Genomic DNA, 15,818 nt, shown 5'->3' with positions numbered 1-15,818 from the left:
GGCATCCACCGTCTCCGCTCTGTCTCTCCCGCCGAGTTGCTCCTCGCGCGGCTGTTAGCGATCCAAGTATCTACCTGACTGTCTCGTTAGCTCTCTTCGTGGAAGTGCGCCCCTGTTCTCATCGTAGTAAGAAACCGAAGAAGACAGCCTGAGGGAAGGGAACAGGGGGATACATACTCGATCTTTCTCTTTTCCTCCCTTGTCTTGTCGCGAAGCTATTAAATACACTCAAACGAGTCGACGTTGCGTCTTGTCGTCGCATCACTTTTATCGCTTTATTATTAGGAATGTAATAATTGCATCGATGTGTCGTATTTCGCCACGATGAGAGAATTTTCTCTCAGAATTTGCCCTGAAAATCATGGCAGTCGTGAGACAAGAGAACTATTAATATATATGTATATATAGTATGAATTTAATTAGTAAAATTAATTGAATATATTTTATATCTTAATAATATCGTAATAATTGCATCGATGTGTCGCATTTCGCCACGATGAGAGAATTTTCTCTCAGAATTTGCCCTGAAAATCATGGCAGTCGTGAGACAAGAGAACTATTAATATATATGTATATAGTATGAATTTAATTAGTAAAATTAATTTAATATATTTCATATCTTATTATTGCGATAAATATTAATCAGAGAAATTTTTATAAAATTCATCCAATACTATCTAGTCTAAAAAAAAATGCTCTCTGTGTCGGAATAAGAAGAGCGAATTTTCGTAAAGTGAATAATTCAGAAATGTGAGTAAAATAAAAAGACTATACAATGTTGATCTTCTAGCTCTCTTCAAATCGCCTTCAGTCGCATTGACATCTCGCGTATGCTAATTATTCGTCCGAGAAAAAAAGAACCTGTTTACTTTTTACTCGCGATGCTGCGATCGTTAAAGAGATGGAAAAAAAAAAAATATCTTTTATGCCACCTTAAATTAATCACGCCTGACACGTCGAGATCTCATTATTGCTCTCGCTTGCGCCACGAGTTCCGTCTCCTGACACGCCTCTCGACTCGAATGTCAAAAGTTTCGTCGAGATCGATCGACACATCAAAACAATAATTCGCATCCCGAGAGAGGACTTCTCTCGTCCCGATGAAGAGTCGAGATATATCGCGGCAACGAATCCCGCGATATCTCGACGCTCGATCTCCCGAGCTACGCTCCGATATAAGAAGAGCTTTTGTTGGAATCCATATGCACTTTTGCTTTCTTTTCCCGCGTAATGGGCGCAAGGTCGCGCGAATTCCGCTCGCGTGTCCGAAACGAGGAGAGGAATTTCACGAGCGTGTCCGTGCCACATTTGTGCGAATAAGGGTCTCCTCCTTTTCCTCTTTATTCCCTGTCCGACCATTCTTTTTCTCTTCCTAGCGAGAGGTCGCGGTCCTCTCCCTTTTTTTTCTTCCTGAAACGTACAAGTGAGGGAGAAAGGAGGAAATCCCTCTCTTTCTCTCTCTTCTGCAGCCGGAACAACGATCGTGCGTGTGCGCGTGTGTGGCCCCGGATAATTAATCGCGATTTATTCGCCCCGACATTGTTAATTTTAACGAGCGGCGAAATATTTTTATTGGGTGCTTGAGCATCGCCGTACGGGGATAATTTGTACGCAAATGCGCGTTTAATTTAATTTATTTACGACGCGGAATGCCGGGCGGCGGAATGTCCCGACGCGATTTTTTTTTTTTTTTTACAATTGAAATCGCGTACATCGTAAACCGCCGATTTCGTCGCAGAAGTCGCGCATAAACGCCACGAGGAGATCTCTCCTCTCTGGGAAAATTTCATGGCGATCCTATAAAACCTTGAGGAAAAACAGGGATTGCCGCTCTTGACTTAAGCTTTCGTGTTTTGCTATTTTTAAAAATATACATATAAAAGGTAATAAGAGTTAATTAAATTCTTTCATTAATATTTATTTGTGGAAAAAGATTTATAACATAAAATATTAGACGGAAATAAATTCGAACGTTTCGGTTGCCTTTTTCAACCTTCTTCAGCGCATCATTTAAAATTAAAGATTAATAGAAATTAACAATCAATTATTCGTAACTGTCAATATAATAAAACTATACAGAAACACATTTAAAAAAAAATAGCTTGACGTAGTTTTATGCGAATAACTGTGTTTGTGTATAGTTTTATTATATTGACAGTTATGAATAATTGATTGTTAATTTCTATTAATCTTTAATTTTAAATGATGCGCTGAAGAAGATTGAAAAAGGCAACCGTTTAATATTTTATGTTATAAATCTTTTTCCACAAATAAATATTTAATGAAAGAATCTAATTAGTTCTTATTGCCTTTTATATGTATATTAATTTTTAAAGAGCTGTCACAAATTATATTATTTAAAAAAATTTTTTAAATGAGAAAATAATGTTAGTTTTGACAAGAAATATACTCGAGAAGAATCGCTCATATATCTGTTTCTCTTTTCTTTCAGAGTGATGCAACACTCGACGAGAGGGTACTTCATCAACGGTGAGTGATGATTAAGATTTTCCACGGATAGGAGAGAATGGAGAGGGAGAAGGAGTTAATAGTTGAATCGATTATTTCGAAAGAATAACACGCTACGTAAGTGGAACAGCTCTTCGGTTTATCATAAAGTGAAGTAATAATATGCCGAGGAGTATAAATTTCGCAGAAGAGCGAGAAACTTGCTCGAAGAAATATCAAAATCCTGCGATTGCATAATCTTAATATACGTAGTGTATTTTTGAAACTTTGCGCACGCGTGGAGAGGAAATTTATCTTTATTTACTGCGTCCGCGTATCTTTTCGCGCGAGGTAACCAGTTTAATTTTTTTTTTCTTAACCGTATATACTTTATCTTTCGCGCGCTTTCACATTTTTTCGCACGCAATGATCTCATACTCGCATGCAAATGATTCAGAATGTATTCCGCGAATCACGTATCGTATAAAATGTCTAATATGAAAGCGTAATAATCGTCGTAATACGTCGAAATGTTTGTTCCGTTCGCGTTAACCGGCGCGTTAATCTTTGACGTGTCACACTAATAGTTAGATTATTAAAAAGAAATGATATATGCGACCGAAAGTGATTCACGGTGGCGTCGTCGCGAAGCGACTTAAAAGGGAATCGTCATTAGTTCTAAGGCTTCGTTGACGGATCCGTAACGTCGCAATATGTTTGCGACATATATCAATCAGAACGATAATAATAATTGATATAATAGCACAGTTGCGACAGCTGAATTTTTTTAAGAGGATATAGATTCAAGAGAGGAATTATTTATACCGTTAATTAAAATCTTATTTCTCTGTCTCATTCATTAATTTTATATATATATATAAATGAATATTAAATTTATTATATTTATAATTTTGTTATTATTTTGTTGTCGAATTTTTATATTATTAATTATTCAAATCTCACAAAATATATAAAAAAATTAGAATTAAAGGTAAAAGAAAAGTCCATTTATTAGATCAGCTATCTTTGAAATTTGCAATCTCGGAGTGTACTGGATCTCGAACGGAGCATGTATATACAATATATGCATATTATTCATCGTTAATTAAAATCTTATTTCTCTGTCTCATTCATTAACTTTATATATATATATATATATATATATATATATATATAAATGAATATTAAATTTATTATATTTATAATTTTGTTATTACTTTGTTGTCGAATTTTTATATTATTAATTATTCAAATCTCACAAAATATATAAAAAAATCAGAATTAAAGGTAAAAGAAAAGTCCATTTATTAGATCGATCTATCTTTGAAATTTGCAATCTCGGAGTGTACTGGATCTCGAACGGAGCATGTATATATATATATATATATGTGCTCGCGCGGTTATGTATCCGATATTAATCTTCCCTCTCCTATCATATATACGCAATACGTGTGTACCGCGTACCTTGCTTATGGCAAGGTCGTTTCGGGATATATTTCGCACGCGCCAAACACCTTTCGCAGCCTCAAAAGGCGAAATCTCGGTGTCGGCCGTCAGATTGTTCGCTTTCGATTTTTCCAGCATTCTTTTACGCCATTAATCATAAACTTGGCAGTGACACTTATTGATGTGTAAGTACGCATGACACTTTTTCTATATTAGCGGATAAAAATTACGTGATATTTCAGCTCAATAATTTAGGAAATATTTAATATTTTTGATCAGAATTGAAATAATTAATTCGATAAACTATATAATAATGTCGAGAAGAAAACGTCGACGTGAAATCTTTTCGAGAAAACCAACTTTTTCAATAAATTATATTGTAACTATCTACATATAATTTTACAATGTTTAATACTCTTCTAAACAAAGAGAAGCAATGATTGACAGATTCAAGTGATTCTAGAAGTTATCAATTACGTTATCTGTATAATCTCCAAACAATAGAGATTATCTAGCTCGCAAGAGCACAACAAGTTGCTTATCTATTAGGAATATGAAACGTGATTTTCGCGTCGTGTGATAAACATCGTGCGTAATCGTAAACGTGATCACGCATGATTTTATCGCGCGGCTTTATTTGAGGGAAAATTAAAAAAGAAATACAGAGAGAGAGAGAGAGAGAAATATCTGCGTAATTTTTTAACGAGAGAAGAAGCACGTGTGTAAACGCTAATTTGTTTGAGCGCGAGAGCAAATAAACGCGGATAACGTTGCACAGACGTTTTGCCCGCCATTGGCGTTTCTTTGAAAAACCTTGTGTGTGTCGTCGATTATACTTAATAATAATAAGTGCTCGATCGCGTTTGATGTCTCATATATAAGTACATATATATATATATATATGTTTACATGGCGCTCTCGTCATTAACAATCTTCTATGATGACTCGAGTCTCGCGACTTGTTCATTTCAGTTCCAATAATCTTTCTTATCAGATAAAAAGTCTTTCGTTATCGTCTCTCGATTTTCCATCGAGCAAGACAGAGAATTTGCCGTGTAATCAATCGATACTATAATAATTCGTTGTCGCGCGTGCTTCTTTCATAATCCGTAATCAATTTTCTTTATAATATACGGAGGAATATTTACGTAGGTACCGTTCGTAAAGTTCAATTTAATTAAACTCGACGAAGTATAAGTATAATTGAATGAGGAAAATTAAATTGATAGAAACTAATAATCAGTTGCGCGCTTGGGGCGCATAAATTGCTACGAATGAGTCATATTGCGTTTATACGTATATGTGGCCTTTTGTAACCGATTCAATTCTCTATCTCATGTTTACGAAACTCTGGTGGTGTTGCACGAAAATAGATGTTCTAGATTTATAGAAACAAGCGAATATATGTACGTACACATAATTAGCTTCGGGTAGATGGGCTTTATCCGCTATTACGATCGTGATTGCGGAGTAATTTAGGCAACCGCTCCGACAAAGATAATAGCGGCAATTGCAATTCGAGCGGCATAACGAAAGAAATTAGGAGCTCGATTACTCATCCATCTGCGCGATTTCGACGAGATTTTCCGACGGAATAATTTCTCTATCGATCACCGGATAATTCTGTCGTTTTTTTCGCAATAATTTACGATCGATTTCCCTAGAAATAAGTTATTGCTGTCAAGAGATTTGCGTTTTCCCAGCCGAATCTCTCTTTCTTGGTGCGTCGTAGCACGAAAACACATAATGCATCGGGCGCGTCGAGGTAACGTCTATTTTCGGTTTAATTGGTTACATTAAAGCCGAAAGGCAGGCCGGTTAATTTAACGCAACAGCGACGTTAGTCCACCGGCTCATTATCGCGCAGAGTATAATTTCTACGGAATTTTTCTTCGATCGACGAGTGCAACGTGCACAGAGAGAATTTTCTCTTAGACTTTACCCCAAAAATCATGTAATCGTGGGACAATATGGTATTGAGAGAATTTTATAAGAATTTCTCTGAATATATTATTTACCACAATAAGATGTAAAATATGTTTGATTAATTTTATTATGCACGTATTAATATTTTTTATTGTGATAAATATTAATCAGAGAGACTCTTATAAAATTCTTCCAATATATTGTATTTTATATTTTTTATATTTTATATTTTATTAATAAGCGGAAAAATCCCTTTTTAGTATTATACAAAAAAAAAATATATATATATATATAATTACAATTCTAGATCGATAAAAGTAGATTATAACTAACAATAAGTGATATAAATATATAAATACAAAAGAGAATAAAAAAGATATTGTCCTACGATTAGTGATTTTCAGGGTAAATTCTAAGAGAAAATTCTCTTCGTGTGATCTTTTGTCTGTGTCGAAACGATCTTCCCGGCGAGTTGTAAAATTTTTGCGAGGGTCGTGGAAGTGATTCACTGAGTGAGTCTCTCATCCTCCTTCTTCTCTCGCCGACCCTCATCGTCTTGACAATTTTCGTAAAGTCGTCGCAAGCGAGTCGCGGCGTTTACGAGCGAGATTTACAGGCCATTAAGACGAAAATGATCTTTTCCTTGAGATCGGTCGGTCAATAAACGCGGATTTCCGTTTCGCCGAGTCGAGACCTTGTTGAAACGCAATTCTCTTCTCGCGACATTTCATAGATGCGCGATCATCTTAATTTAATCGCAAAACGCATTTATTCATTTCGCGTTCGTAATTCATTCTCGAGATTGCTTATCGGCGATAATAAGCAAATCATAGAGATGTTGTAATAATAAATTAATTGATCGAGGAAAATATTTTAAAAAAATATCGAAATTTTTCGAGAATGATTAAACTCGTTGCTTTTTAAACGATAAAAATAAACCGGGAGAATTTAACGAGAAGCAAACAGTTAAATTCTATAATACTCTATCTCTAATATTCATCTTGAAATATATTGAAATGCGCAGTATATCTGCAGATAATTATCTGACTATAACTCGTAATGATCGCCTCGAGTATGCGGAGGAAGAATAAAAGAATAAAAAGGAAAAACGACCGCCAATCTCGGAAAACCGATCTTCGTAAGTGTATAGTTTCCGCGATGAATAGATAAAACTCGATCGGAGCGCGCGCGCATTCTTATAGTCGTTTCTATTCATCGTTTGGCTTTTTGCATCCAGTTAGGCGGCACAAAAAGTCGCAACGCGATCAGGTTTTTTTTTCCCTCGCCCAATGATTCAGCAGCAGCAGGTTCGCCGCGATTAAGTAGACGAACCTTTCAGAATCAATTTTGCGGTCGGCGCGCGATTGCTTGCAATTCCTAATCGAATATCATTTATATATATGCTCGGGGTGGGACAAAAAAATGCTCATCGATGTTTTGCATCATGCCTCATCTCTCTCATTCTCATTGATTGCGTCTCGCCTGTCGTCGCGTTAAAAATCGTAAAAACGTGACGTTAGATCGATGGCTATAAGCTCTTTAATAACTGCAACAAAGCTGCGCTGAAAAGATATCTAATGCATTTGCCTCAAGAGATAATTTTTACATCGAAATTAAATTTTTTTCTGTATTTTCAATATTATAAATACTTTTCTATAAATAATGTCTATATTAAATAACTGAGTAGAGGATCAATCGCAGATGTAATTATTTGTTTATAATTAAGAAAAATATCTTTTCAATATTTTAAATTAAATTGATTTCTATATCTAATATATAATAAAAATTCTCCGGTATATTTTTTATAAAAAAAAAAAAGAAATCTTTATAATAATCAAAATAGGAAAAAGAAAGAGTTCCGTGAAAACCTTTTTACCACCGTAAAAATTTCGTTTCTCGCCAAACAGACTGCCGAAAAGAAATTTGGACAAAGATATCAATCTTGAAACATCTCTTTCGGCTCTGTTTGACAGGTAAGAGATGGTTATACTTTATAAAATTTTTAACACATCTAAAAATAATATCTACATTAAATAACTGACAAGTAGAGAATCAATCGTAGACATAATTATCAGTTTATAATTTAAAAAAATATCTTTTAAATTAAAGTAATTTTAGTTTATTATATATTGTATATTTATTTAAATACAAATATATAAAATATAATAAAGAGATTCTCCGATATATTTTTTATAAAAAAAAGAGAAATCTTTATAACAATCAAAATAGGAAGAAGAAAGAGTTCCGCGAAAACCTTTTTACCACCGTGAAAATTTCGTTTATCGCCAAACAGACTGCCGAAAAGAAATTTGGACAAAGATATCAATCTTGAAACATCTCTTTCGGCTCTGTTTGACAGGTAAGAGATGGTTATACTTAATAAAATTTTTAACACATCTAAAAATAATATCTACATTAAATAACTGACAAGTAGAGAATCAATCGTAGATATAATTATCTGTTTATAATTTAAAAAAATATCTTTTAAATTAAAGTAATTTTAGTTTATTATATATTGTATATTTATTTAAATACAAATATATAAAATATAATAAAGAGATTCTCCGATATATTTTTTATAAAAAAAAAGAGAAATCTTTATAACAATCAAAATAGGAAGAAGAAAGAGTTCCGCGAAAACCTTTTTACCACCGTGAAAATTTCGTTTATCGCCAAACAGACTGCCGAAAAGAAATTTGGACAAAGATATCAATCTTGAAACATCTCTTTCGGCTCTGTTTGACAGGTGAGAGATGGTTATCGAAGAAGGATCGAGGCACGCAGTCTCGATTCTCCGATCCATCTGTAAGTATCGGCCGGGCCGTCGATAGAGAGGCATATGTTTAGAGTAGGAGCGAAGGAGAACACGGTAATTGGACGGAAGCTATCAATTATCGAAGGACGAGGGAGTCCTGGGAGAGAGAGAAGTCTCTCTCTCGGCGGGTTTTCAGTTCTCTTTCCCTACCTCGTTATCCGCTGATTACCGATCTCTCTCTCTCTCTCTCTTTCTTTTTCTCCCATGGTGGCTTAAATCCTCAAACATCGCTATTGGTGGTCCCGAGGGTTGCGGGTTTAGCAAGGTGGTCCGGTATTAAATCATAAATGCCAGCAGGAGAATGGCGGATGAGCCAGGTGGGAGTGGGATGGCGCATCCTTCCGTCGAAATTTTATTGCAGTGGTAACTGACGTGCGCCGCTGAGGGTCTCTTATGTTTCGCCGCCCTGCGCTCGTCCGAACAATCGACACGATTATTCACGCGGAATGATATTTGATTAAAGTAGCATCTCTTAATTTTCAGTCGCTCGTAAATCATCCGCTGCTGCGGTATAATTTGTGCTCTCGAGTGTATATTTCGTCGAGCTTCTGCAGAGAGAGAAAGAGAGACGCACGTTTATAAATACACTGTACGTTATCTGAAGATAATCTTGTAAAGGATACACACACACACATGAACGAGAGATTATTTCTTTGCAGTTAAATGTCAAAGATTCGAATTAAATTAAAATTCGAAATTACAGATTTCTAAGAATTCTTGGATTTTTTCTCGCGCATTTGAATATTTATTACCATCTCTTAACGATATTTTAAATATAGAATAGAAAAGGTACTTTAATATATTTTAATTGTAGATGATTGAAAATTACTTGTCATGTTTAATTATAAGTTGTAAGGAATGTAAGAAAAGGCAAAAATTCCAAATAATGATTTTGAATATTTTAGAAATTCACGATTTTACTCCAGAAAATACATTTCTGTCAATTGCTTTTAATTTCATTTTTTCGATGATATTGATTCTCAATAATAATATTAAACTATGGAGACGGAGATTTGACGTCTTACGTAAAGGGATAAGTATATAGCTGTTTATAAGAATCGATTGCAACCGGACGATATATTGTATAAAAGGTGCTCCAAAATTAAAAACGCTTTAAAGTTGTCGAGCAACGTCGGCTTTCTCGTCCCGTTTCTCATTTTATCACGCGACCTCTCAAACGTTTGCGTAATAGCAATTTGTCGGGATGCAATCTCGATTACGAAGAGGAAGGAACGCTGCGGCTCGTTCCTGTACAATCTTAAATCCGTTTCCGGTGTAATGGCGTACTTTTGCGGTAGATTTCGAGTAGCTATCGATTTAGAACGAGACAAAGAATTCCTGTCGCTCGAGATTTCACATATAATTAATTCTCAATTACGTTTTATCGCAATTCGCAACTTCACTATTATAATCTTATATATGTGCATTTCGATTATACACATGTCAGTTCTCTCAGTTTTTAAATTTATATATATCAAAAAAATAAGTTCTACATTAAGAAGTAGATATCTTAAAGATAAAGTAGATATCTTAAAGATACTATGTATCACTTAACTACTAATAGTATTCATAACAAATAAATGAATCACAAATATAGACCTCATTAAAGATACATTTTTTTTTTTAACTACGGTCATAGTAAGAGAAATTTTAGAAATAGTTTTAAACGATAAGTGTAGAAAGACTTTTTAGTCATTAAAAGGAAGGTCCTTAAAAGGAATTTTCCTTTTTATCAATGAAGAATTGTCACGTCAGATAAAAGAGTGTATCAGGGATATTTCAGGTATTTAAAAAACTTTAAGATACCAAATGGTTCTACCGAAAAGCTATTTAACTCGATATGAAAACGGCATGTTTTGTTTCGGAGATTACTTTTCGCATTAGTGAGGAATTAGTAAGCGCATATTTTAGGAAATGAATTAAGCTATCGAATGCTTTAACATTTTAGAAATCTTCTAGATAAACGAGCACAAAAAATAAGGCGATTTCAGGGAGATCCTATACTCGAGAATATATAAAATTTCTTCTATGAACTATACGAGTTAGAAAGATAATCGATGCTTTTAGCTTATAGGTACATAAATATACCTATATACAGACTCTGAAAATCGATTCGAGCCTGCGGGGCCTTTAAGTGCCTCGGTGCAACATAGTTTTTTGCGACCGACGTATATTAACTTTCCGTATCCGCGATTCCGCCTCTATGCGCGTCTATATACAATATGCATCTTCATTCGGAACCAGTTTTTCTGCGAGAGCGAACACACACGCGCATTTTAAAGAGTCACCCATCTGGATCGGCCGGCGAAGCGGCGGCGCATATTGCAGATTGCAGACGCAAGCCGGGGCATAAAAGAATATCCTATCCGTAATCGCGCGGCTCTTCTTGGGCCGGCGCGTTCCCATACTGCGCGCAAGGAAGCCGTCCTGTCTGTCGGGTTTCTCGCTCCGGGTCCTCTTCCGGGAAGGTCGCTCGCGCAAAGCCGCAGGCAAGTTTCCACGTAATCCAGCGGGACGCTTGCTCTCGTTCGGAATTTAATGGTCCCCCGATAGCCGCAGTGTTGGGTAGTATCTATAGATACATTTTGTGTATCTGAGTCTGCATCAGAGGCTCATTTGCTCTCCTTTTGAATCAACACTAAAATTTATTTGCATGTTTAATATGAAAGAATAAAAATAACAAAAAAAATAAGATTTAAAAGAATGAAACATTTTTTCAATCTAATAATATGCCTCGTCCTGGAAAAAATCCCCGATAGCCGCAGTGTTGGGTAGTATCTATAGATACATTTTGTGTATCTGAGTCTGCATCAGGGGCTCATTTGCTCTTCTTTTGAATTAACACTAAAATTTATTTGCATGTTTAATATGAAAGAATAAAAATAACAAAAAAATAAGATTTAAAAGAATGAAACATTTTTTCAATCTAATAATATGCCCTGGAAAAAATCCTCGATAGCCGCAGTGTTGGGTAGTATCTATAGATACATTTTGTGTATCTGAGTCTGCATCAGCGGCATTTGCTCTCCTTTTGAATTAACACTAAAATTTATTTGCATGTTTAATATGAAAGAATAAAAATAACAAAAAAATAAGATTTAAAAGAATTAAGTATGAAACATTTTTTCAATCTAATAATATGCCCCGTCCTGGAAAAAATCCTGCGGACGCTCATGGTCTGCATCTGAGATATATTCGAATTAAAGTATCTATATCTGTATCTAGATACAAAACATGGTATCTGAATTGCTTTTTTCGGATACATTTGCAGATATATTTTTACATATTTTTTTGAATAGAATATTAATATAAAAAAATTATTCATTACATTTTATGCATATTATCATTATTATGATAAAATATAATTTAAAAGTACCTGATATGTATCCGAGATACTTTTAAAGTATCTGAGTATCTGTATCTATATATATATTTTAATTTATGTATCTGTATCTAGATATATTTTTTTTACACATATCTGTATCGAGATACATTTTAAATGTATCTTATCCATCACTGCGCTTTTTACGGCTGGTAAACATCGTTTATTTATAAAGTCTGCTTAAATTGCGTCATTTATCCCATAAGAGCATTTGAGAGAGTAAGATTGCTTTTTTGCAATTTGAACATTTTTCAAAGTTTCGTTTAAACTGCGTCTTTTTGTTGGACCAGAAAATTATCCGAAAAATTGCATCTCCCTGATCATGCTTTTTGCAGAATTATTAAGTTTTTGTAATTTCTTGTAAGGAAATTGCCGCGATATATAGAGAAGAAAGAGCTCCTGTATTATCATATTTATTCATTCTTTTTTTTCGTCATTTTCTCTCAAGTATCATTATAAATCTATGTTTATTCGTTAATTATCGAATTCAAGTTTGATGAGCCCTTCAAATTGATTATTATTTTTTATTATTACTTTTTTGTTATGTGCTCTCTTTAATATTTATTCTTTAGTCTTTTTCGAAAGAAAATGAGTCTTCCTGCCTTTTTTGTATCTTTTTTTATTTAGAACTCTATATATATTTAATTGGGCAGTTTTTATTGTTACATACAATTCTTTTGTCAAAGACATAATCTACATCCTGCTAATCCCATAGACTTAGGACTTACAAAGGTTCAAACACTGCATATGGTGCACATTCCATATATGCCCTTAGCCTTTATATTCTGTTATTTTTCTATTGTTTTACTCAAAATGCGAAAACCTGAGACGGGTGAGAAAGTCGAAATGTGAGTCTTTGTCTTGTGATTCTGGTTTCCGCTCCAGCATTCCCCAACATGTGTTGTTTGGATTGATTTATGAATCTATTTTAATTCTATTTTAATTCTTGTAAACACATTGATACTTATGAGAACAAGCCGTTATGAATGGTCGGCGCTACCACTTTCGTATATCTTCCTCATTCATCCTCAAGCCTTTGTCCGAAGACAGTTCGCGGAATGAATGACGATTGTCAGAAGCGGCGAGTTACATAGAGAAAAGGTCGCATCTCGTCTCTCTACCGTGTGTGGCATCGAGTGACAAACACGTGAAACTCTTTTCAGGTACGCGTTCCTAGGATTCTCATCTGTCTCTTTCATTGTTTTTCTAACTCACCCGTAACCTTCTTCACAAAGCAAGCGGAGAAGTCAAGTGGCTTTTTCAGCAAATGGCAATAAAAATTGTGAGCGGCTAGCTCACTATTATTGCCTGCCTCTTTAGCTTTGTATTCGCATAATGCATAAGGGCGACACGTGTATAGCGTTTAATCATGTTTTCGACAACAATTCTCACGTAAATCTTTTCTTAAAGTCTCGAATATCTATATCGAGTGACTATCAGCTGGATACTATTCAGTCTTTTTACACAGGGTGTCCGGTAACTAACGGACCAACGATTACAAATGGATTCTTTGGTCAATTTGGGAACGATTTTTCCTCAGCGAAAATGTCGAAAAAGGTCATCGTTTTTTACAACTTTCCAATATTTGTCATTATGTATCTTTATAACTAAGCCTCAAATTAAAATTTTATTATAATAAACTCTACCTGAAATTAATTGAAGAATGTAATTATGTTAGACTTTTAACTCCAAAACGTTTAGTTTTCAAAAAACTTATTTTTTTCAATCGCTTATAACTTGAAAATTATTGACTTCTCAACATTTTTGTTAAGGAAAAATCGTCTCCAAATTGGTCAGAGAATCCGCCCTTAATCATTGGTCCGTTAGTTATCGGACACCCTGTATATTGAGTGCTTTAAAATTTTTCCAATATAATTTTCTTGAACCGTATTTTTTTTCTTAATGAAGAAGTATACATAATAATGTAAAAAAAGGTTCATTTAACTTGTCAACCTATGTCAAAATTTTAATTTTTTTAGGCCATTTCGAAAAACTTTACTAGAGATTCAATTTCAGTTTTACTTGCAACAGATTTGCCTGTATTTTAATAACGAAGAAAGACGAGACGAGACGATTTTTGTTACAGAAAAATTGACTTTAAATCGATGAAAAAAAACCCGCAGATAAAGTTTGTAAATAATTATTTACAAACTTTATATCTGCGGTTTGTAAATAATTTATTAATAATTGCTTCCACAAATTCTTTCAAAACATTTCTGAACATAATATCGTAGATGCGCAGGATCTATCGATCTTGCATCTTTTGATTGACAGGATAATCTCTCGCGAGAATATTAGATCTAGCGTCTTCCATTAAGCAGATAATAAGAAGGAATGCAGCGTGCATTCGTTGTTTATGCCGTCGTTTGGAAAATTGGAAATATATTGCATCGGGACCTTGACCCCCTCATTGAACTCTTCTTCTTTTTTCCGACGATGGTGACGATATCGATAATCGATAATCGATGATGGTGGCGAGATACGAGATGGTTTTTAGCGTTTTTTTTTTTTTTTGCATTTTTCCCTTCAGGTTTCCTCCGGCAAAGTAAGCGATAATAAGCGATTTAGTGATACGTAAGTTCCGTAATTTTCCGACGCACCTCCGCAGGTGTCGCCGATTTATTCCGCACATTTATCGATTTGTTGTTTCTTCTTTTTTCCCCCTTTAACGCGCCTCGGGCGATCGATTGATCGATCGTTTCGTCCGATACAGGAATATTCTATTGAGCGGCATCTTTCTGCACCTAGTGCATGTATCTTTTCGCGTTGTTGCGCGAGATAATTGGCGATACGAGCTAGAACTCCGACAGGCGATCGTTCTCTTCGGATTTTCCGAGGAAGTATCGGTAGATGGTATCTTTACATTGACGATTATTATAAATCGTGCTCCTCTTAAGAAACTTGCAGTTAGGAAATCTATATAAAATATAAAGACTTTATATATTCCTAAGATAGATTATTTCGTTCAAATCAATTTAAATTTGTTCTCAATTAAAAAAGTTGATCTTTTAAAGCAATAAATGTATGTAATCCGTAGATTTAATTCTTAAAAGAATTCTTAATTGTTTACCTTCAGCTTCAATGAAATTGGGATGATAAATTTTTATTCTCGGAAAGATTGGAGAGAGAGAGAGAAATATCACGAATTGACCAATTAAAAATATGATTAACGATATTTAATGTTGGGTATCGAAATGTTGTGGAGCAAATAATGACATTTCTCTCTCGAATCTTTCCGAGAATAAAAATTCATCGTGCTCCTCTTGAGAAACTTGCAGTTAGGAAATCTATATATTGTAAAATATAAAGACTTTATATATTCCTAAGACAGATTATTTCGTTCAAATCAATTTAAATTTGTTCTCAATTAAAAAAGTTGATCTTTTAAAGCAATAAATGTATGATTCGTAGATTTAATTCTTAAAAGAATTCTTAATTGTTTACCTTCAGCTTCAATGAAATTGGGATGAGAAATTTTTATTCTCGGAAAGATTGGAGAAAGAGAGAGAAATATCACGAATTGACCAATTAAAAATATGATTAACGATATTTAATGTTGGGTATCGAAATGTTGTGGAGCAAATAATGACATTTCTCTCTTGAATCTTTCCGAGAATAAAAATTCATCGTGCTCCTCTTGAGAAACTTGCAGTTAGGAAATCTATATAAAATATAAAGACTTTATATATTCCTATGACAGATTATTTCGTTCAAATCAATTTGTTCTCAATTAAAAAAGTTGATCTTTTAAAGCAATAAATGTATGATTCGTAGATTTAATTCTTAAAAGAATTCTTAATT

The sequence above is a fragment of the Nylanderia fulva genome, unplaced genomic scaffold (genome assembly GCF_048542155.1).
Source record: "Nylanderia fulva isolate GAGA-0341 unplaced genomic scaffold, ASM4854215v1 Scaffold25, whole genome shotgun sequence".
Taxonomy (NCBI): Eukaryota; Metazoa; Arthropoda; class Insecta; order Hymenoptera; family Formicidae; genus Nylanderia; species Nylanderia fulva.
The sequence above is the reverse complement of the archived record's forward strand: the minus strand, read 5'-3'. Positions refer to the sequence as shown.